This window comes from Python bivittatus, unplaced genomic scaffold, assembly GCF_059951505.1.
Source record: "Python bivittatus isolate LINGU-HERP-01145 unplaced genomic scaffold, Pbiv_v1 ctg000410_np1212, whole genome shotgun sequence".
Classification (NCBI taxonomy): domain Eukaryota; kingdom Metazoa; phylum Chordata; class Lepidosauria; order Squamata; family Pythonidae; genus Python; species Python bivittatus.
Genome location: NW_028277067.1, coordinates 6123337 through 6146420, shown reverse-complemented (window position 1 = coordinate 6146420; position 23084 = coordinate 6123337). Strand labels below are relative to the sequence as shown.

The window sequence follows — 23084 nt, the reverse complement described above, 5'->3', positions numbered from 1 at the left end:
ATTCTAAAACAAATATTTCCTTTTTTAAACCAGCTGACTAGATGCACTCATACCAAGCAACTTTAAATATTGTTTTAAAGGGGAAATGTATGTGTTGCTTGCTCTTTCAGATGGGCACATGGGATAATTTTCTGCTCTGCAAACAAGAGGAATTCCACAGCAAAAAATTCCCAAGAGGCAGGACTTTCTCTGGAACAAAGTACAACTGAGAAAGCTACAGGACTGGAGCTCTATTTCTGTGTCACACTGGAAAGATCCACAAAAATGGAACAGTTTCCAGACCACGGGACTATGCTTTCCAAGGCATATGCATGTCTGCACTTGTACGCAGAAATGAACCATTTTTTTAAGTGCAGTGCAATAGCAACATCTCTGTATTTCCGGATTCTGACACACACATTGGAAAGTGGCAATAGGGAACAGCTTCCTGATGCATTTAAGTGGGATCAAAATAGCTCAGTGCATAATATGATGCCATAGTTCTGATAATAGCCTAAAGAAAACACACCAATGGACTTGCCCATGTGAAAAAAATAATATGGAGTTTGTTATGTGCTAATCCTCAAGAGCCATGATAAGAACTGCTATGATACAGTGAACTTGGACATGGGAATCAATGTTCAAATTTCATACAACTATTACATTCATTGGGTATGCAGGCTTGGCCATCACAACTCATCTAATACATTTTGCAGACTTTGGTTGCAAAAATACAAATAATACCCTAAGTTTCTTGGAATAAGGCATGAATCATTTAAGAAAAAAATCCATTAAATCCAACTGGTATGCTTTGCATAAAGAAAGTAGTAGAGATGCGTTACATCCAGCAATCTTGAAGGAAATTCATACTTCCATAAATTAACATATTAGCTTCCCTCTATGAATAATATACACTCTGTAATTTCCCTCTGTGAATAATATACACTCTATGGATAATATACTTTGCATATACTTCTGTTATCCCTTTATATTGCATGACAAGAACAAGCATTCTTGAATAAACAGTGGGTAGCTGCTTCTCAGCTCCAGTGTGACTGGTATTCACATGCACAAGAAGGTTAAATCAGCTCATCTTATCAAACTTTTAGGGCTGTGGAAGAGGCAGCTAACCTGGTGTTCTATAGATATTTTGGACTAAATCTCCTCCACCCCTTGCTGTTATTGATATTTAGCTGGGGCTCATGGGATTTGAAATCTGAAGCCGCTGAAAATCACCAGGTTGCCTGCCCATGAAAGGAAACATATAAACCAGGTTTGTCAACAGCCAATCATCTTTTTACCTGTGATAAGTAAGAATCACCAGTAGATAACTAGTCAGAAAAGTACAGTATTATTATTGTAAAGGGCCAAAATGGTGTGGTAGTTAAAGTGACTGAGGAGGAGCAGAGAAAACCAGGTTCAAATTCTCCCTTAGGCATGGGAGCCAGTTAAGTAAACTTGGGGCAGTCACTCTTTCTCTTAGCTCAAATACAGCATCAGGGTCTGCCACAAGCCAGCTGAAGAACAACCCCCTCATCCATTCATTGTAAAGGGGCATGACTGACTAAGCTAAGCAGGTACACGTAAAAGCAGACTAACAAATATATTCCTGGGCTAATAACTTTTGCAGACAAATGTGTATGTTAAGATTTTTTAAACAGCAAAATTAAACTTGGCATGTTATTAGAAGCTACGATTTCTCTGATGCAGAAGCCCCCTGGTTTTGCGCTCAGCATCTCCTACTTAGGCAGGAAAGTTAAGAGTTTGGAAAGCTGTGAGCGGGCCCAATTGCCCAATAGAGACTTGGAAAACAATTGAGGTGTATGGTAATTCCCTAAACTGGAGTCAGACAAAGGAGCACTGTCTTTATACCCTATCTCCTAGAACAGTGTTTCTCAACCTCAGCAACTTCAAGATGTGTGAACTTCAACTCCCGGAATTCTCCAGCCAGCATGCTGGCTGGGGAATTCTGGGAGTTGAAGTCCTCACATTTTGAAGTTGTTGAGGTTGAGAAACACTGTTCGAGAGCACACATTGGGGATCTGGGTAATTTGGAAGGATGTGAAATCAGAATATTCTCTATAGATCAAACAAAACAACAGGAAGAACTTCACCATGCACTGTATAAATAACGAAGTCATTGCCACAAGATACAATAGTCAATAGCTTAAATGACTTCTAAAAATGGGATTAAATTTATGGAAGACACATGCTGAATTCACTCATTTTACTGTATCAACATTTTTTTAACCACTGCAGTTGAACAAAGCATACTGAGCTGATTCCCACATAACATTAAGCCATAAATAATGGCTTACAAGGCAAAAATGGTTTGGTTCACACATTATGCTAAACCTAAACCAAACACATGCTTTTCACAATGTTTGCATTCAGCCATCGGTTCACATATAAAGCTAATGCATAATGTGGTTCATTGGTTTTTTGATTTAGTACAATGTGTCTATTCACTATGGTATGTAAACCATAGAGTTTTGGGGGGAGCGGGTCTGACATTAAGCCAACAAAACAAAATGGATTCTGGATTGGGACTATAGGAAAACCAGCCCAAATTATCAGTATTTCAAGAGCTTGTTTCCAATCTGGCCTATGTTTTGGGCTGGCCAGAGCAGTTTTAGGGGCCTGAAATTAGAGCCATGATTATACTGTTGTGTTTCCCTTCTCCCACAATAACTGAAAGGAAAACATCCAGATGTACATGCACTACACTTTGTCCCTAATGACTCCTTACCAGAATGGAAAAGCCTGTTTCCACCTTGCTCTCCTTATGGGCTTCCTGCCCTCCTCAAGGAAATCTGACAAATCACTGCTGGTGGAGACTGTCTTTGATCTGATTGCAAAAAGTCATTTTTATAAGTTCATGTTCTCTGCATGCACATGATAGTTTGAATTGAGCACATAGGCAGTATTTAATTCAACTGATCCTGCAAGGCCACAGGAGGAGCAGACTTCTTTTACAATCTTAGCAGAAATTATAAAGAAGTTCCACTGGTTTGAAAGGGACTTGCTTCCCAAATGGGATCTGCAGTCTTGCATATTCAAGATTGCCAAACAGAGACCTTGGTTGCTAGCCAGAAGGTTATATTACACCAGTTAATTATCCTGAAGGTTCTCGTGTAATACATATTATAAAACTAAGTCAAGCGTTTGTGAGATTTAATTGACATTTTAAAAGGAAAGATACATAATTGATAAAACCGGGTTTTAAAAAAACTACAAGAGAAGAAGCGTGTGTAATCTAGAAACATGCTACTTATCCCACTGTGTGCATATCATGTATCATCTTGTTCTGGTGCTTTCGAGTTGCCAGAAAAAAAACTGGAATGCTTTAAAAACAACATCAGCAAAAACTATTTTAACAAATAGAACTACTTTTACAAATTAATAACATCAAGATCCCTGGTCCATCTCTCACCTCAGCCACAAGCTGCAATTTTCTCAGCCTCTCATTTGCAATATGCTAAAAGTACCAAGACACTGTACTTGAAGCAGTTTGAGTGTGTCCACATGCTACATAAACTATAAGGATTCCCATCACTGTTACTAATATTCTATAATAAGAAAGCCATGATCACAAATGTAAAAAATCTCCATCTTCATACCACTCGGGATTCTTTTCAGCCAGGGACCTCAAATATCCAAACTGAACAGAGTTGCAAAGCTGGAGAATTAAACACAGATACACACGCAGATGCATACATACACCAGACATGCTGTTTCCCTTCCTGCCTGATGTCTGAAGTCAAACCAGCTGGTAATTTCTCTAAATGGATGACTGCTTCCCTCTTTACAGATTTACCTTTTTATGACTTGACAGCTAAGCACCCGACCACAAGTCAGGGTTCTTTTTTTAATAAAAGCAGAAGCTGGTAACCATCACTGCTTCCACACAGCTGCTGACCACCTTAAGTAAAGCGGGATTTAGCCGCCAGCCTACTTTTCCCTAAGTGTTTGAACCCATTTCACAGCTGCCTCGCAAGCCACCTATGGGACTGGGTCAGGCACAATACCACATCTTAGCGCTAGACATGCAAAAAAAAAAATAGTATCTTAGTCCAAAAGCCCGACAGGACTGGATATCCCAATTCTGAAAGCTGGGCATGAAAAAATATGTGAGAGCCACGGCTCCAATTTCACACCCACAAGGCTGCTCAGACACTGCAAAAACACAGACCAAGTTGGAAACATCCTCTTGAAAGCTAAGCCACGGTCTTGTTTTTCCACCCACGGGTCGACCAACCACTGGTAGTTTGGCAAGACAGACATCGCTGGCTCTGTCTTTTATTTTGACTCCAAGGTTTCCTACAAAGGCCAGATATTTCTGCAATTGTGCCAGAGAAGTGGCACAACCAGAGGCATTTCTGCAGCATTTTGAATTTTCAATGTGAAGGAGAAGGAATCACATAAACAGAACCTTTGACAAGAAGTACAATTTAGTCGGGGGGGGGAGCCGGAATCCCCTTGCCAATAATATGAAGTACAAAACTTCATTTGGAAGCAGCAGAATCGCTAGCCACACCCACACGTGGCACTGGAAAACAGATCAGTATTTTCTTTCAAGATCTGAAAGGAAAGAAACTTGTGGGAATTGCTCAAAGAGAAGAGAAGAAACAGGGAGACTCCTCTCCTTTGAATGCTTTACTTTCCCTCACTCTGGGGAGGTAGGAGCCTGAAGTAGAAGAAACTAATTTTTGCTACAATAGGCTCCGTTCTTAACTATGGGTCATCCTTAAACAGGAACTATCTGTACTGTCAAAACATTGACAGTACAGTCCTGTCTATGCCTACTCCACAGTCACTCCCATTGAGTTCAAACAGATTTACCCTCAAACGTGTGCAAGGATGCAACTGTAAGGTTAGCCACTCCATCAGCAGAAATCAGGACAAACCAGCAGCTTAAACCTCGGGATGCCTCCCTGACCCCAAGGCAGAGTCCCACCATATTCACACACAAAAGATTTTCTCCAAAAAGAGTAGAAGAGGCCAACATGCCAAAGGAAGAACAGGGGTGCCTGATAAGAATATCAGATTCTGCAGAACAAAATCTCCACCTCCAGCTGGCCTGATTAACCCTTGCAGCAACGGCAGCAGGGGGTGAGGGCAGCCCCCATGACAGCTGAATAGGACGGCTGGAAGCAACAGTTGGATTTATTAGGAAACTTCCCAAAGAGCAGAGGGAGGAAAACTGGAACAGAAATGAAATAATGCAACCTTTACACTATCCCCCAAACTGGAACCTCTGATATTGCCTGAACAGTTATACCCACCAAAATAAGTCTGCACAATAATTACAACTTCAGGAAACTATTGACAACTGCAAATAATAGCCCCAGAAGGATCTTTCTGAAATCCACACGTCAGGCTCCTCTGATTTCAGTGTAGATGAGAAGGACTATTAACGAAATGGGGTGGGGGGGCACTGAGGGGAAAGAAGACGCAGAGAAGCAACCCCGTTCAACTCCAAACAGGTATGGGGCAGAAACAGAGGGCGGGGGGGGGGGAGAAGGAAAAGGGATGGAGGGCTGCAATGTAATCCTAGCCTTCGATCGGAATCTAGTAGGAACAAAACAAGACAAAAACGACTCCGAAAGAGACTTTCCCCCTCCGCCCGTTAAATTAACGCGTAGAGAACTAAAGAAAATAGAGACAAGTCTCCCTTTCTCCCGTTGCCTTCCAAACACATATCCAGAACAAAGTCTGCAAAAGAAGGAGGCGCAGGTAATCAAAACTCTTACCTGGGAAGCAAATCCCTCTCCTTCTCTTTCCTCTTAGTTTCTAGGGCATGCACAAAACTCTCGCCAACCCCTAAAAAGCCAGCCCTGCTCTCCGGAAGACAGAGGGACACGCTCCGGGGTCCCAGCTTTGCAAAGTCACACAGAACGGCTGCCTAGCCCGCCTGGGACGGAGGGGAGGAAGGGAGGAGGGACCGCAACGTTGCGCTGGGCAGCGCGCGCGCCCCAGCGCTCAGCAGCCATTAAAGCCAGTCATGTGCTTCGGTGAAACTTTACACTGGAACCGAGTCGGGGAGAGGCGGGGGGGGGGGGAAGCGAGACAGAGAGAATGAGCGAGGAGACGGAGGTGGGCCAAGCCACGCCCATTTCCCTTTTCCCAGCCAATGGATGATGATGCAAGGGTCGCGGAGGAGGGGGTTGGAACGAGGAAAAGAATGGGGAAGGTGCTGCCCGCCGTGGTTGCAGGAGTAGCCTTTCGAGGCGTCTGCCTTCCGCGGAGCTGGGCAGAGGGAAACTTTCGCCCCGTCCTTCTCGGGAGCAGCGCTCACGCATTTCAGTGGCACCGGCTCGTAAGGCTCAACGGCACCTAGGCGAGAGTCAGCCCCATTTAGAACGTAATCCTGCATATGGCAGCCTGCAGTTTCCATCGAAAGCCCGTAGAGACTTTCGCCACGCCGACGTGTGTATTGCTGTTATCCGAGACACTCTGCTCAGGATCGGTCTGTTATTCCGTTCAGGTCGTCGCCGGGTAGGATAGTCCAAGATGTTGACCGGGAGCGCCACGCTTACTCCCGGCCTGGTGTGCGCATCCTAAAGGGGATGATGCAGTTCCTGAGAAAGTAGCACAGTGTTTCTCCACGGAAGGATGCCGGGGATTGAAAGTTGATGCCTGCAATAAGAAACGGGGTTGCGAGTCTGAAATTCCCTTATTCAGTTCTCCATCGCGAACTCCCTGCGTGGCTCTCAGTAAGACTCCCGCCTGCAAAATGGGGAGTAACCCCAGGCCTAGTTGACATTATTCGCCTGAAGACTGAGATAAGTTAGGGGAAGCACCCTGAATATTAAAAGTGCACTCCTCTTTATAGCTGTTTAGAAGTAAATCCTCTTGTATTCAAATCAATTCACATTTACTCGGAAAACTCTTTTTGAAAGCCCTTATCTAGCACATAACTTTTTTTCAGGCAAAGGACTACTCTTGGCTTTTTAGTGTGTGCTGGGAGCTACGCTCTCCCCTCCCAAAAAAGTGGTGGGACTAGGAAAAAAATTATTTGATTTTATTTACATGTCATTAAAAAGATATGCTGTTAACATGATCACTCCCAGTCATGTATTTAAATATTTTCTCTGTGACATGTACTTGATTTCTGTCCTGCTTTTCATAAGGGGGGGGTGCATAGCGCTCCCTCCACCTATATTTCCCCACAAGATAACTTGGGCTGAGACTTTAAAATTACAGTTCCATGGCAAGCTTGGTGGTCTCTGAAGGCTGCACCCAGGGCTTTGGGGAAGTTGCTCCCCTCTCGTGAATAGGACTGCAGCTTAAAAGCACTAAGGCAGATGGAAGGAAACAGTGATGGGCCAATAAAATTTGAAGAGGAGGGAGCTTCTGCAGGGGATTGTCTTACCCCAGGATCTGATGCAGGGCTGACTCAAAACTCTGAATTTGAATTCAAGGTTGAGCTGTATTCCTGCTGTGAATTCAGTGTGGAGATTTTAGCCAGTCATTCGCTCTTAAGTGGAGACATTTAGCCTTTTCTTCCAGTATTATTTGGTGGATGCTAATACAATAAATCATTTTAAAATGTTTTGTTACACCAGCAATTCTCAAACATTCTGGCCTCAGGACCCCTTTATATTCTTCAAAATGATTGAGGGCCCAAAGAGCTTTGGTTTATGTGGGTTATATCCATCAATATTTACTGTATTAGATACTAAAACTGAGAAACTTTAAAATATTCATTTATTTGACTTCATGGACCCCCTGAAAGAGTCTCGGGGCCTAGACCACACTTTGAGAACTGCTGTGTTACACTATACATTGAAAAATAGCCATAGAGTAGCCATGACTGAAGATCCATGGCAGCCTTCTCCAACCTGGTGCCCTCCAGATGTGTTGGGGTGTAACTTCCCAAAGTAGTTGAAAACACACATCTGGAGAGCATCAAGAAGGAAAAACAGACAGTTAGTCTTAGAACATGGTTTTGATGTAATTCTTCATGTTTCATGAGGAAGTATAACTCTGTACGACCTCTATTTAGAAGTAAATCTCAAGAATTTATTCCAAGGTAAATGTGTAAAGAGCGGGGGGGGGGCGGTTAAGTTCCTTTGTTGAGTCTTGCTTCAGATTAGACATGGAGAGGAATATATTTGTATATTTGTATGAATTAGAAATATGTAACATTAAATTGTTGCCTTAAAATGGGACACTATTTTTGAAAATTGTTTATTGCCTAGAGGTCCCAGAAAAAATACTATCTGTTAATTTACCATCAGATCATAATTCAGTTCAAGAAGAAGACATAGCTAGAGAACATACATCTATAAATACAATTTCCATTTTTATTGATTTCTGACTTTGATCTCAAAAAATTAAGCAGGATTAGACTAGGTGGTACTTGGATGGGAGACCACCAGGAAATACCAAGACTAAAGATTAGATTGGAAAGTTAAAAAAAAACCAGTGTATTGAGAAGCAGCTGAAGGCTCACAATCAGAAACATCAAGGTATTTATTAAGTCTAATTGTAGCCAGGGTGCCAAGCCATATGGCTTCTTTTTCTAAAGAACAGTCAAGTAATTAAGCTTTTCTCTGCAGCCCCTAAATTTAGTTCTCTAAACTAGACATGAGCTGAGTCCAGGCTTATGACAATGACTTATATAAAAAGCCTCCAACATGGACTGACATTTGTTGCTTTTGTTTGCTTTTCTAATTTACAAAATAAGAGTTCATCATCAGAATTGTTCGTGCCTTAGGCATACCTTATGTTAAACAATTCTGAACTACAAACTCCCTCAAAATTAAAAGTACAGCAGCACCTCACTGGAGCAGACTGAGATCTATCCAGCCCAGCATTTGTTGCAAGGAGAAGGCTTTTAAGCATACTTTTTTTTTTTAATTTTAATCATATCTGCTTTTTGGCTCATGCTGTATTCACTGTATTCCTGAACAATGGAGCCAGGTATGCTATTAAAGAGCTGCTAGTGCATGCTGTAAATTGAAGGATTTATTCATTAAAAGGCTCCTGAGATCAACTGGGTCCATCCAGTGAAGCAGCAGCCTGATGCTTCTGTATCATTTTGTACAGGAGTGGGTAACCTTTGGCCCTCACACTTTCTGCACCCCAAACCTGTGGACCCACTCTGAGCAATGTTCTTGAACGCTACAGGATACAGACCAAAGCAGAGTATAAACCCTGAGAGCATCTTAAAAGAGCCTTAAAAGAACACAAGGTAGAAGCAAAAAGATCCTTGAGTCAAACTGGAATCCTAGCAATGACATGGACACATCCAGGCAATTTTCCTGGCACTAGTATGGAAGTGGTTTTCTCCTGCCTTCATCCAGGATATTTGGATTTACTTCCCAGTCCTGGTATTCCTTGGTAGTCTCCCCTCCAAAAACGAACCAGGCCTGATTCTGCTTCCCTGCCAAGCACAGGCAAGGTTGGCCAGGTCCTGCCCCTGATGAGACTTTAAAAAACAGACCCCAGCACCTTTAATTAATTAAATAAACTCCAGCCCTGACCACAAACCTGGAATGACCCCTGCTCCCTTTGCCTTATGGCTTTGTCTGCTGCATTTCTTAGGCTCCTCAAAATTTTATGCATGGTACCTGGCCATGAGAAAGCTGGTAACTCAGGTCATTGCTTCAGTCTTAACTTCCTCTAATCAGCCCATACTGGGGCCAGGAAATTTTTCGACATCTTTTTCTGCATCGTTCAGCCATGCCCAATGGAGAAATGAAATGGAATTGCTTTCCAGCAGAAAATAATACCTGCTATATCTCTGTGTGAATCACTGTTTCAGACTCACTGTTTCCAGTCTGGAACATCTGCTTCCCAAATTAGTAACTCATGCAGAAATGGATAGTAGCAATGGATCCTGGAGCAATAAATAAGCCTTGGGTTAAAAAATGAAGTATATCTATCTTCCAACAGTTTTGGAGAGGTTGTGCTATGAAGCACATCATCTGAGTTTCAAAGGTTAAGAATAAGAAATGGAATTCCATAGGTCAGCCTTCCCCAACCTGGGAATCTTTCAGATATATACTGTAGATTGAAACACCTGGAATTTTCAATCAGCATGACCATTGTTGATGAGCCCTGATACACCAGAGACAAAACACTGAGCACATGAAAAGTACATTTCAGATGCAATCTTACCAAATGGGGACAAGTAGAAGAACAGAACCAGTCCTGAATAGGAGAACCCCGCAATCTGAACTGAAAGTATTATTTCTCTCTTCCCCATCCCCACAGATACACACCTTTTGCATTGTATATAAATAGGGGAAATCAACTGCAATCAAATTACTTGCAATTGGAGATTCATTTAAGAGGTGGATCTGGCTCTCCTTGCCAGAAATAGAGAGGAACTGCATAAGGAGCAATATCTTCTCCCAACCAAGTCTCCACTTGACCCCCCAAACAGGGACACATGCACACAATGGCAATGGCTGCATTTCCTCTTGACAAGCTTGCTGTTCATTTATATTAATTGCCAAAAAGGGACTGGGAACAGATCTGAGGGGGAGGAGAAGCAAAAGGGGAAGCTTCCCCGCTCCCCTTAGTCCAGTCCTGATTTACCTGATGTCCAGGCAAGAGTTTCTGGGCATCAAGATTGGGGAGAGGGAGAAGGAAACTCAAGAGCCAACTTGAAATGGACAACATGCAGCTTAATGAGGATCAGCAATGATTTTACAAGATTGCAGAGAACTGTGTTGTGGGGAGAGAGATTTTCACTAGATCCATTTAGCCCCAGCAGGGCAGGGAAACGGATCTCCCTGCGTATGAGTAAAGGAGACTGAGTGCTAAGATCCTTATTTTCCCCCCCACCTTTTATCTAATGCTGGGTAGAAATCCAGATCTATGGTAATAGGTTTCAAACAACACAGTGGGAGTCAACGTGGAGACAAAGGTTTTTGCCAGGAGAGCACAAGACTCACCAAAATGGGTCTTGAGCCAATCAAGAGGCAGCAACAATCCATATTTTTTTTATTGTACACCACCCAGAGTCACTTTTTCATGAGATGGGCAGCCATATAAATGTGATTGATAAATAAATAAATAAATAAATAAATAAATAAATAAATAAAATATGCCCACTCCCTGCCTGGCTACATGTTCAACATCTGCAAGAGAAGATGCTTCCAACCTGATTGCTTAATTTTAGTACTGGGTATTTAATGACAGGGTCAAACCTGGTTAATAATTTGGAGGAGAAATCACCAGGAATTCCCAGAATTGTAAACCAGACGGGAAATTTTTAAAAAAGTATTCTGGAAGAAAGCAATTGCAAACTATTTTTACACTGTTATCAAGAAGACTATCTGGGCTTGGAGCATGACAGATCTTTTCCTTTTTACCCAATGGAAACAACCCCACATTTTCTTTCTTTCTTTCTGGCTTTGCTTTGTTTATGTCACAGAACAATTTCAAGCGCACCATGAATTCAAGTGATGTCATTTCCTCCTCATCTTTGGGATCCAACTCAAAACCATGCACTTATTTTCTTTCCTACTCCTGCTCCATGGAGAAATGAACAGAATCAATACAGTTATCATCCATGGAGTTTGTAGTCAACTGCATTCGCTTCTCTTGTTTAGCTAACTCAGAATCCAATTGCCTCCTGCACATTAGCCACTCAGCCTAAGGAGACAATTGGCATTTGTGGAAGGCCATTCAGTTTGTCACATGGATGGCACAACGGCCAGCCCTGGGTTCAGAGTAGCTGTGGGAAACAACCCATCTCAATCCAAGGAGGCTTCAGACAGTTTTCATTAAGTAAAGGGATCGCTATAACAAATGTTGGGAGTTCTGGGCACTAACATGCTTGAACTATACACAGTTTTAAATCAGGACTTTGAGTTTTTATTCCTGACTTCCCTAGAATGTGGCTCTGAGCCTGCAGCCTCTTCAAAATCTAAGCCTCTTTTCTTAAATACTGATGCTGTGTTTTACTTCCTTTTGAGAGCATTTTCCCGATACTGTTAAACACAAATTATCTAACAGACAAGGACTAGAACATCTTGCAGTTCAGTTTTCTTAAACCAGGAATCCTAAATTGACATATCCCACCAGATTCCAGAGAAGTATTTGTTTTAATCTGTTGCGGGGGGGGGGGGGGAAATCCTAGAACGAGTGTTATGGTACCTTAAAAACCAGCAAATTTATTACGGCATAACAGTGAATTCCATAGTTGGGATTCCACAGTAGAGAAAGACCAACTGCTTCAACAACCATCTCGTGATGCTCTTACACTGTGGTTTCTTCTCCACAGCAACAGATACATTGGTTTATCTAACAAACATGCATCCATCTGGCTTTTTAAAAACTCCTCAAATCATCATTTCAACTCTCCCCCCCCCACCCCCGCCAAATCTTTCTAAGACTGGTAGGCTACATAGAACAGTTCCTGAAGAACCCACTCCTTGCATAGGGCATTGTCCCCCAAATGCTAATGAAACGCAGCACATGTTTCTCATGTCCAATGCTGAATTGCCTGCCTTTAATTTGAACCCTTTCCGACGGTTTAATTATCTTCCTGGATGTTCACCAAAATCTCAGCCCATCAGGCCGCCCAATTCTTCTTGGATGGGAGAGAGAGGGAATACCCTTCCCCCTGCAAATTAAAAGATCCTGCGAGCCCTTCACCCTATCCCGTCCCGGCAAGCCGGCTGTCAGTCCTGATGGAGCCCAGCCTTCAAGACCCTTCCCAGCCAAGCTGGGAGAGAGTGGCAGATTTATCTTTCCTACAAAGCAAAAAGCCTTTGGGACTCTTTGAAGCTAGCAAAGGGGCCTAGGCAGAGGGCAGCTGGCTGAAGAGCGGACTCGGGTGGAGAATTCCCCCTCCCGACAGCTTATTCCTCCCCATCCAGATTGCAAAGAATCCTCCTTTTAAAAAGCCCTTGCTATATATTCAATTAATTGCCCCCAAAACTTTGAACTGAAAACAATAAATAATGAGTAATAATAATAATTAAAGAGTGGAATTCTTTTTTCCAAAACTACAGAGTAATAAACTGGCTGGTGCAGGAGAACTGCTTGCCTCCTTCATGCCCCCCCAAGAGAGAAAAGAACCATCTGGAACTTAAAAGGAAGGCACCCTGGATTCCTGGCTCATGGCCAGCCTTCCTTCCCGGAGGCAGAAATATAAGTCACACCCATCAATACCACCATTACCCTCAATCATGCACTCTGTTTCAAGAGGGCCGAAGTCCTGCTCTCATTCCCAAGAATTCATACTGAAGTTTTATAGCAGGAATTTGTTACCTCTTGGTATCCTTATTTGGTTTCTCACTCCCAATCAGCATGGTCAAAAAGTGCTCAAAAATACAGCCGGGTATTTATTTGTTTATGGCACTTTTGCAAATAAATTTACAGCACTTACTACACACCTGCTTGCTCACATTAGCCTAAAAGAAGAGAAGAATCAAATATCTTCCAGTTAATTAAAACTTCCCTGCCTGCTCACCTAAAACGCTACTCAGTCAACGTGGCCGTGAAGTCTGGGAATCCTAGTCCCGATACATCTGGAAACCGTATTGGGAAAGGCTCTTATACTCTCCCCCCCCCCAAAAAAAGTGCTATATCTTCCTACCATTCTTATATGCAGCTTACAAAGCAATGAATGAGTAGCACTAAAAGTTACCAGGGTGGAAACATGTTTAGATGTGACTTTTACTTGGTTATTGGTTTACCTATTTTGTGGGCGCTATTTGTGTTACTGCTGATGAGCTCAACATTAGTTATTTCTAATTAAGCACATGGTATTACTCAAGCAATTTTCTAAATGCTGGTTTCTTTGCAGTAAGTAAGAAGAGCTGCTGTGTCGTTCTAGAATTCAAATTCCTGTGGACTTCAGCCACATCCAAAGTTTGGATTTCTCTTAATGTAAGATCTTGAAACACCCAATTTTATCTGATTTGTCATAAAGTTAAGGACAGAATGTTTTAGATTAGTCAGAAATTACTGTCAATCCTTATCGTTTTCGACTGATGATTCATATTAACGTGGTATTAAGATTAATATGTCTTAATCCCTGACTTGATTCTAATAGTAGTCTTTAAAATGCCAAATTGATATACGATCATCTACATATATTGTCTTAACGTTTTGGTAGAATAATAGAGGAATGTATTGCTTTTTTCTCCTTTTTTTCTCTTCTCTGATTCTATTCTTAAGTATCTTTAAAAATAATGTAAGTAAATAAAAACAAAACAAAACCCCTGTAGAATTCAGATTCCTGCGCAAAGCTGCTAAGCCTCTTGCCTGGCTGAAAAAGTAAGTTGAAAGAAACCCCAAGAAAGGTTCTGCATTTATTCCACCAGTTCCTGGGAGACTGATGAGGAACAGTGAGCTCAGCTTGAGGAAGTGAGGAAAGCAATCCCAAATAAGCATATACAGGTAAGCAGAAATAGATACATTATATTCCTTCCTCTTCAGGCCCATCCATCCATCCGTCCATCCACACCAAGTGTCCAGCAGCCAAGAATGGTCCAAGTGTTTGCCAGATGTGTATACTCTTGCCCTTTTCCAAACCTGCCAGAAATAATTCTGGGCAAATGCGTCTCTGTGGTTTCAGGACTGACAGAGACAAAGGAGTAAAATACATTATATTTTAAAAAGACATCCTTCAAAACATGCTAACTGTAAGGTGTTGCACGTTGTAACGGAACGTCTGGACAGAAACGGGCCTTCAACTCACTACGCACTACTTTTATGGGGTTCACTGGTAGTATGCCGTTCCTGGGACTCAGTCAGTGGTCTCTCTGCTACAGTAATGCTTAAGCAAACAGAAGAAACAGCACCTTCCTTTCTTTGAAAAGTGGAGGATGTGGCAGCTCCAGGGTCCAAACCCTCCAGCCCTGCTTTCTGATTGGAAAGCCCTTTCCCCTAACCTCAAGGACATCAGATTTGGCTATGGATGCTTGTGGCACTCTTCATAGGCTTAAGAGTCCTCTTCTCTGGGACTGATCCCTGGCAACCAGAAAAAAATCCTAGGTTCAGCCATCTCTCTAATAGGAGCAAATCCCAAAATACATTGGTTTCCCACCACAAAAAGAGAAATGAGCAGCAACTGTGTCTTCCTGGTTTCCTGAAGGGAACTGCAGGTGACGGGAGATTTGTGGAATGGGTTCAGGGCCACATTAGCCCCAAACATCATTGTTTCTCTGATTCCCAGCCAGCCAACAGGAGCATCGCCTATGGATGTCCGTCAGCAACTGGCACTCCTGGTTCCATCTGGAGCCCAAACACAATTCAACCAGCTGGAATAGATTTGCAGGGACAAGGAGTGAACATGCAAGCGTGTGTGTCCATGTGTATGTGAGAGAGCCTCAAAACATACTTCACACCCATCCCCTGGATACTCTTAGCCCAGCTGGGAGAAACATGCGGAGAAAGGTAAGCCCCTTCCTACCCAGGCCCATATTTTGGACACCAAACTGGATGGCCAAGGAGTCGTGCATGGTCACTGGAATATGGGGAGAGAATAGTCTGATTTTATCTGGATCTCTAACTGCAGTCCAATCTCAGTCAGCCTCCTGTATTTGAGCATCACTCTTTTACAACAAGAAAACAAATCAATGTATTATTTCGGCACAATGCCAGTTTCGTGTAATGTGCTCTTCCTTGTAAGTTCCCAAGAATCAAGTCAGGAATAGATTCTCCTCTATTGAGGGGAGAATTTGGGGTCCCCTTTCCCCAGCATTGCTCCTCCAGCAGCAGAGAAGCCCAGCCGTGTGGAAAAGGCTTGCTGTCAGAAGAAATCTGGGCCACACTGGTGACATCGCCACATGCAGTTTACATAAGGAGAGGGCAGGGGAGGACAGGTTGGAGAAGACAGGATAGGCAGAGGCGGGAGAAAAGAGGACACACTCTGGAAATTGGGGCCATGTGAGGAGACGGCCGAGATGCCTCCACAGAGAGCAAATAGGACAAGGAGAAGCCTCAATCAAATACAATATAGCCAGAGTTATTAGCTTGATGCTGATGCCACAGTGACTGCCAAACTGGAAGTCTGGGTCCCAATAAGGGATTTATGACCTGCAGAAAGATTAGAGAGAAATAGCATGGCGTAACTCCTCGCAGTTGATGGAAAAAGGCTTCCATACCAACCTGGAGAAAAATTTAGTGGCATATACTCAGGGAACCATCCCACATTACAGCAATAGGATGATGAAGAGAAAAAAAAAGATTATACTTGAATATATTCCTGCATTTTCTTTATTACCAATATCCAAATATTGTGAGATTTTCTAGTACCAATCAGAAACAATGTTGGAGCCAAACAAGCGATATTCTGAAGCACCTTCCCAAACTTGGTGTCCTCCAGATGTGTTAGGACAGCAGCTTCCAGAATACCCAGCCACCATGGATGTTGGCTATGCTGGTTGGGAATGCAGGGAGTTGTCATACAGAGATTTCTAAAGGACACCAGGTTGAAAGCTGTTTAAAAGAATGAGTTTCTGGCTCAGGCCCTTCTCTGACACACATAGCTTGTAGGCTTAGGATTAAACAAACTAGTTTCCAATTTGAAAGACTAAAGCCTTATGCAGGCATTCACTTGCAACATAAAGATTAAGTGAAGGAGGAAAAGTAGAGGTGCACACATCTCCCCTCAACATCCCCATATTACTGACTGCTTTGGAGACTGTCACACAATTAGTACAAATATCCCAAAGGGTTTGTGAGATGAATGGATATAAAGCAAAATTCTCAGTCATAGGGAACTGCAAGCCTGGTCAGTAGAATTTCTCACAGTAGGTTGAGGTACCAGACTGGGCTCAGAAGCCAAGGAAGGCTGGGATGGGAAATCACCAGGAAATTCAAATGCTGTAAACTAAACTGGGAAGTCAAAAACACCCGGAAGAGGGCAATGGCAAACCACAGACACTGTTGCTAAGAAATCCACATAGTTGGAACCATGAAGTTATCAAGAGTCACGTTCCACTTGAGAGCATCTTTACATTTTTCAACAGAACTTCCATCTAGATTTCTTTTCCGTCTTCACACTCTCTAGCATGCACTCCCACGTTCCATCCCAGTTGGAATGTTGAAGGAAAATGTCGGCACGGAACTAAGGAGATTTGTGTTTCCATAAATTATCAGCTTTCATAGACTGTAGTCTCAGGGTTCCTTGTGCACGCTGGTGCATAGGCCCTGCTTCTAACTGGCCTAGCAAATCTTGCTAGCTGGGGATATTGTGCAATGGCTGTCTACCAACTGCGCCTCAAGGGGGCTATAGTGCTAGTGATTTCTAGCAATCCCTGCCAGGAATTGCCAAAGTCACGATCTCTGCAGGGCAGCATCGCCGTTATAGAAGATGGAGGCCTACGGTCACTGTGTGGCCTACCAGCTATTTGATAGAGGAACAGGGAGACACATCTTCTATGCCTCACAGCTAAAGAGGGTGACAGCATGTGGTTGAATTTCTCACATGACTAGAAGGGGGTAGAGAGGCAAGGAAGCCACAAGGCAAAGCCAGAGTTTGAAATATGTGCCTTGGGTACAACTATATCCACTGTAGCATGCACAATATGTGGCTTCTCAGCGCTTTTGCAGGGCCACCAGCTCTTGAGACAAACTCTAGATTTTGGCCTGACAATTATTGGCAGATGGAAGTCTAGATCTGCAGCTACACAGGAGCTTCCAGAACTCCCCCAACCTTCAGAAGAGAGGACAGAATAGTTTGCTAATTGCCTGCCTCTTACCTGGCCCAGGTCCCAATTCCCCTTGCCTTTCTAGGCTCCTTTCCACAAAATACCACCTTGGAAGTCATTTGACTTGGGACGGAAGCTGCAAAATGGCTTGCCGTTCATCAAGCACCCCTTTCTGTTCTGCCGCCTTAGAATCAATCCATCCCATCCTTGAAATAATTGACGGCTCCTTTCCTGCAGAGCCTACCATCCTGGCTAAGTTCAGCTCACGGTGGGTATGCCCCGTCATCCCAACGTAGCTCCATCAGTGAAGCTTCAGCCGTGCAATTAAAACCAACCAGCCCCTTACTATTGCAACCCTTAAGCAAGGGGAGTGGGCTGGGGTGGGGGGCAAGGGTCTCTCTTCTCCACAGCCTGCTCCCCCTCCCCTCCTCTCCCCACCACACTCCCAACCCCCAACAGACTCCCCCAGGGACCAGTTGTTTATGAGCTTCTGGTGAGGGAATTGATTAACGGTTCCTGGGGGAGGGGGGGCAGTTTCCGCCGCCAGCGGGAGTGAATCAATTTGCGCCATCGATTCTTCACGCACTGCGGCAGAAACGGGAGCGGAAGGGATGGCGGGAAGATGAATTCCCCTGCGGTCAGTTAGTCTGCACCAGGCCAGGCCACAAAGAGAGCCCCCTTTGCAACACAAAAGCACAGCACCACAACAAGCACACAGACACACTTTCCTCTGTCCCAAGTACCCTGGCTGAGCGCATTGGCATTGTTCAGCAATGCTGCCAACAGCTTTCCATTCCTATGGAAAGACAGGCCTGCCCCAAATATTAATGGGGTAAATTAAAAGAGGAAAGGAGGGGAGGGCTGCGCAAATTAAATTCAAAGAAAAACTCCAGATTCTCTTCCCGGCTTTAGGGAAAAGGAGACTGGGATAGAAATGGGTTATAGGTATGAGGCAGAGATTCAGAGTTCTGTCATCAACTATGCCAAAAATGAGATCTATATTTTGGAGTGGGGAGTCAACACTGTCTGGAAACAAGGTCCAGTGGGTTGAATCAGGGAAGCAGCAAACTAAGAAGCTTGCCAGCTCCGATTCAGCAGTCCGCTTTACTTTCTGTGGATATCTAGGCCTGTTTCTTGATTTTGCTCCATTTATTTTAATCTGAAACCCACTATCTTCTGAGACAATGTTGCTGAGGAAGATCTAGGAGAAACATCCCTGACCTCAAGCCAGAATTGTCTAACCTTGTGCCCTCCAAGTATGTAGTCATCCCAACACATCTGGAGGGCATCAGGTTGGGGAAGGTTGCCCAGGCCGTGTGTCAGGGTCAATATCTCTGGGTCCTGTCTAGACATAGCAAATACTTCTTTGGGGGGGTGGGGGGGATTGAGGTTGAATTGAATATAGGGGAGGGAGAAAATGGACAAAACATTCTTAATTTGGAAGGAAGAAAAGGATTAAGCTGGCTTTGGTAAACAGAAGATTACTTGTACATGGGATTCAAGGGGGAAGACCAAAGAATGGTAAAATAATGCAAAGCTCACATCTAAGCCAAAAAAGAAATGAGTGTGTGTAAGGCAGCAAACGTTAAAATGAAAAAAGGAGGCTGAGTCTGCACTAAAACCCTGATAATTGTTACAGAATCACATGATCATTCTGAGCACTTTGCTCCTTTCTAGTTACACTTTCTCATCTTCTGTAAAATGGAAAGCAGCCATTGACCTCACAGGGCAGCCGCAAGGAAGGTTGAGATTAAGGGAATTTAACATGTTCCATCTATAATCAAAAGTATACTTTGTTTTCACTATTGCAAAACCATCACTGCTTGATGCAGCCAGTTCTGGAGCACAACAATTGCATGGAAGGTCTTAGCCCTAAGGTTAGTTGTGACTAAGGCAACTACCTCAGGTGGTTCCTGTTGTAGGGTCCCAACATTGGGTTCTACGTGCCATGAGGCTGCCCTGCACACCCTAAATTAGCCTTCTGTTCTCTGGTGTAATGGAGGAAATTGTTCCATTTTCAGGGTTGATGTCAGCTTCTGCCCATGGTTTTTGCCTCAGGTAGCATGCTATCTTGAGCCAGCTCTGCAGAACAGACTGAAGAGGTAAAAGCTGAACAGGTCACAAACATACAGGGTTATCCAATCTGTTATAGACACAAAAGATATGGAGAATAATATTCAGAAAGCAAATCAGATCACAGCACCAGCAGCTTAAAAAATCCTTCTGTGGAGGGCATCTTATGTTATGACCACCTGAGTTTTCTTTTATATAGTATCTTGGTCAGTTTATTGTTTAATTTAAAATACTTCTCCCTCACCTTTTCAAAGGAAGAAAAATTTTTTTGTATAATTTTATTAAAAATGTTTACAAAAGGAGATGAAAACTAATACAAATTAATATAAAGTGAGAAAAAGAAAAGAAGAAAGAAATCAAAGAGAAAGCTAAAAATGCAAGAAAGGGGGGAAAAGTAAAAGAAAAATAGAAAAGAAAGAAAAAAGATACAAAGAAGTGGCTTCTGATTTTCTTCACAGCAGTTATAAGTACAATTATAAATTTACCTTTTACACTATGGTTACAACATACAGTAACTGTCTTCTTTCTATAGTCTATTCTGTCTAATCATCAAAACCATAAATCACAAGTTCCTTTTTTTCTGTTTTACACAAAAAGTCTATAATGGGTTTCCAGTCAGCCATTAACATAGATATTGTCTTGTCTCTGATCAAAAAAGTCAGTTTAGCCATCTCAGCAAGTTCCATCATCTTCACCAGCCATTCCTCCATTGTGGCTTATGTTGAATCTTTCCATCTTTGTGCATACAATAATCTCGCTGCAGTTATTATGTACAAAAACAAAGTTCCATGACTTTTTTCCTTTTTTTTTCCATCAATCCCAAAGGAAAACCTCTGGTTTTAATTGTATATTAATCTTTAAAATCCTCTGAATCAATGTATGTATTTGAATCCAAAATATTCTAGCTTTTTTACACGTCTACCAAACATGGTAAAATGTCCCTTCTTGTTGTTCATATTTCCAACATAATTTTGAAGTGCCTTTATACATTGTAGACAATTTCTCTGGTGACATATACCAACAATACATCATTTTATAAACATTCTCTTTAAGGTTATAACATAATGTAAATTTCAATCCTTTCAGCCACATATTTTCCCATTGTTCCATCTGTATATTATAACCAATTTTTTTTAGCCCACCTTATCATACATTCTTTCACCTGATCTTCTGTTTCAAATTTCAATAAAAGTGTATACATTTTAGCAATTACATGTTCATTGTACACAATTCTATTTCAAAGTCAGTCTTACAGTGTTCAAAACCATAAATTCTTTTGTCTACTTCAAAGGAAGAATTTTAATAAAGACTCAAAAGAGTTTGGAACTAAGAACACAATGAACAATAAAGGTCTTGCAGCAACAGAGTAAACCTCAACTCAAATACCAGGATGACTAATTGTCCATTAAGCAGCTCATCAACAGTTTCAGAGAAGAAAAAGGATTTGATCTAACACCACAAAGATAAAAGGAGAAGTACTACAAAATGTCTCAGGAGAAAGTGTTCCACAATCAAGGTGCTGCAGAAAAGAGACCGTGTCGTGTCTACCCCCCCTCTTTGGATGAGGCCATACCCAAAGCAGAACCTCAGCAGGTTCATCTGAAGAAAGATGGCTAACTTGCTACTAGGCATTTGAACTGTGTAGGTTAAAGACAAGATGTTTAGCTATGTACCAAGAAAGAACGAGAGAGAAATTGTCTCTCTTCTCCCAAGACCAACCCAAGGCATAATCCTGCTCGAAGGGAAGCATCTACAACCGTTCCATATACAGGCAAACCCACCACTAGGATCTCTTTTTCTCAGAAAGTAGAGGACCATTCGTAGGGCTTTTCAGAGCTACATCATCTTCTTTTCAAAGTAGCGCCGCCTTCCCCAGCCTCCCACCTTAGTGCCTACCCTATTCCATATACATGATGAGGCCTCACCTCTGCACCATATGGAGAAGCTGACTAGTTATTAACTCAACCTTCCTTTAACACTGGTGACAGGGTGGCCTTGTTCACTACACAAGGCTAGCAAGCTAGCTCAGAAGACTGCATACCAGCTTATCTACTGAGGTCGCCGCTTCCCTCAGCCTCACAATAGGACTGGCCCTGTTTTTGCAAGCATTGTCCCTGCTGACAGCTTCCAAACCAAACCAACCCTTCCACAACCACTGCACGTTTGGGTGTGCCCTCCAGTCCAGCTGCCTCTTCGCCAGGACCAGTTGTTATGCCAAACGATGGCAGAATCTCTAGACTGACCTACCCATTTTTACTATTTCCAAGCTTTTTGTTCAGTAAGTTTCTGAGAAAAGGAAAGGCATATATTATGTGTCCTCTCCTTCAGTTCTTACCCCATAACCTCCCTTCTAGTGGATGCAGTTTTGTTCAGGGAGTCCCCAGGGCAGAGCTGGTCTCCATAGCAGCAAGAGGGAGAATGCTAGGATGTGCCAAGCAGCTGGCACAAACCCCATTCCCTGAAGAGGCCAGAATCCTGATCTGAACCTGGCATGTATTTCCTTTCCTCCTTGCTCACCTCTTAGTCTGTCAAACACGTACTGCACACACACTGGGGACCGTGTACTATAAATAGCCACTAGGGGATGTTATCCGCTCAGGAGTGGAGTGAACGTAGCTCAGCCTGTGAGACACTGAAGAGCCAGAACTTCTGGGTTCTCTCTACAGCTTCGGAGAGGGGCAAAATGAGGGGCAACAAGGAATGCAAGAACCACAGTTCTTTAGTTCTTTAGAATAAGACAGCAGCAGGGAACTTTGGGTACCAATGCAATTTGAGGAACAGTATCTGGTCTCTTGGGGACAATAGTGTCAAGATGGAATTGCTGAAATAGTTACTGAAAATTAAAATGCCGGGATTATGGGGCACAGCACCTAATGAAGGGGTTTTAGCATGAAACTTCTGGAAAGCAAATGTGGTCTCCTGGCTTAGAACAAAGGCTTGCTTTTCTGGATTTAGAGAAAGGTGCAAATGGGTTAAAAGCAAAATATTCCTAAAGCCAGCAAGGTTTCTATATCCTGTGGGGAATTCTAATCGGTGGGAGAAGAATCCCTCCCCCGACATTCCTAGAAAGCAAGCTTATGCTGATTTTATGATGGTCCCATTCAGAGAAGGGCCTTGTGGATAGCAACTAGTTAACTCTTGGCTGGGAATTCTCCCCCTCCCCAAGTTTCCCTCCCAATCAGGCTCCAAGCCACAACCTTCACTCGCTGCCAAGTTGGAGAAAGGTCAGCAAGACATAGAGGCTAGCTGGCGGGAAGGGAGGGGTGGTGGTGCCGGGGCGTAAGGCCAGGCTGGGCCCACGTTTGAGTCCAGAATGACCTGAGGAGGCTGTGGCCACACAAAGGAGTCCAAAATCACATTGAAGGAACACTGGTGAGACACAAAGGCTGAGTCCACGCAACATGC

General features: G+C 43.0%; 1 protein-coding gene across 2 annotated transcripts in view; it reads right to left on the bottom strand.

Moving 5' to 3' along the window:
• The window catches only part of RARA (retinoic acid receptor alpha), a 183324-nt gene that overhangs the window by 152764 nt on the left and 7476 nt on the right, over positions 1-23084 (bottom strand). The window contains exon 1 of one of the 2 annotated variants that reach the window (XM_007420691.3): positions 5733-5971. The exons of the other annotated variant lie outside the window; for it this stretch is intronic. The gene's annotated coding sequence lies outside the window, so the exon portion shown is untranslated. Of the gene's footprint in view, positions 1-5732; positions 5972-23084 lie in introns of those variants that run through there. 2 annotated transcript variants of the gene reach the window in all.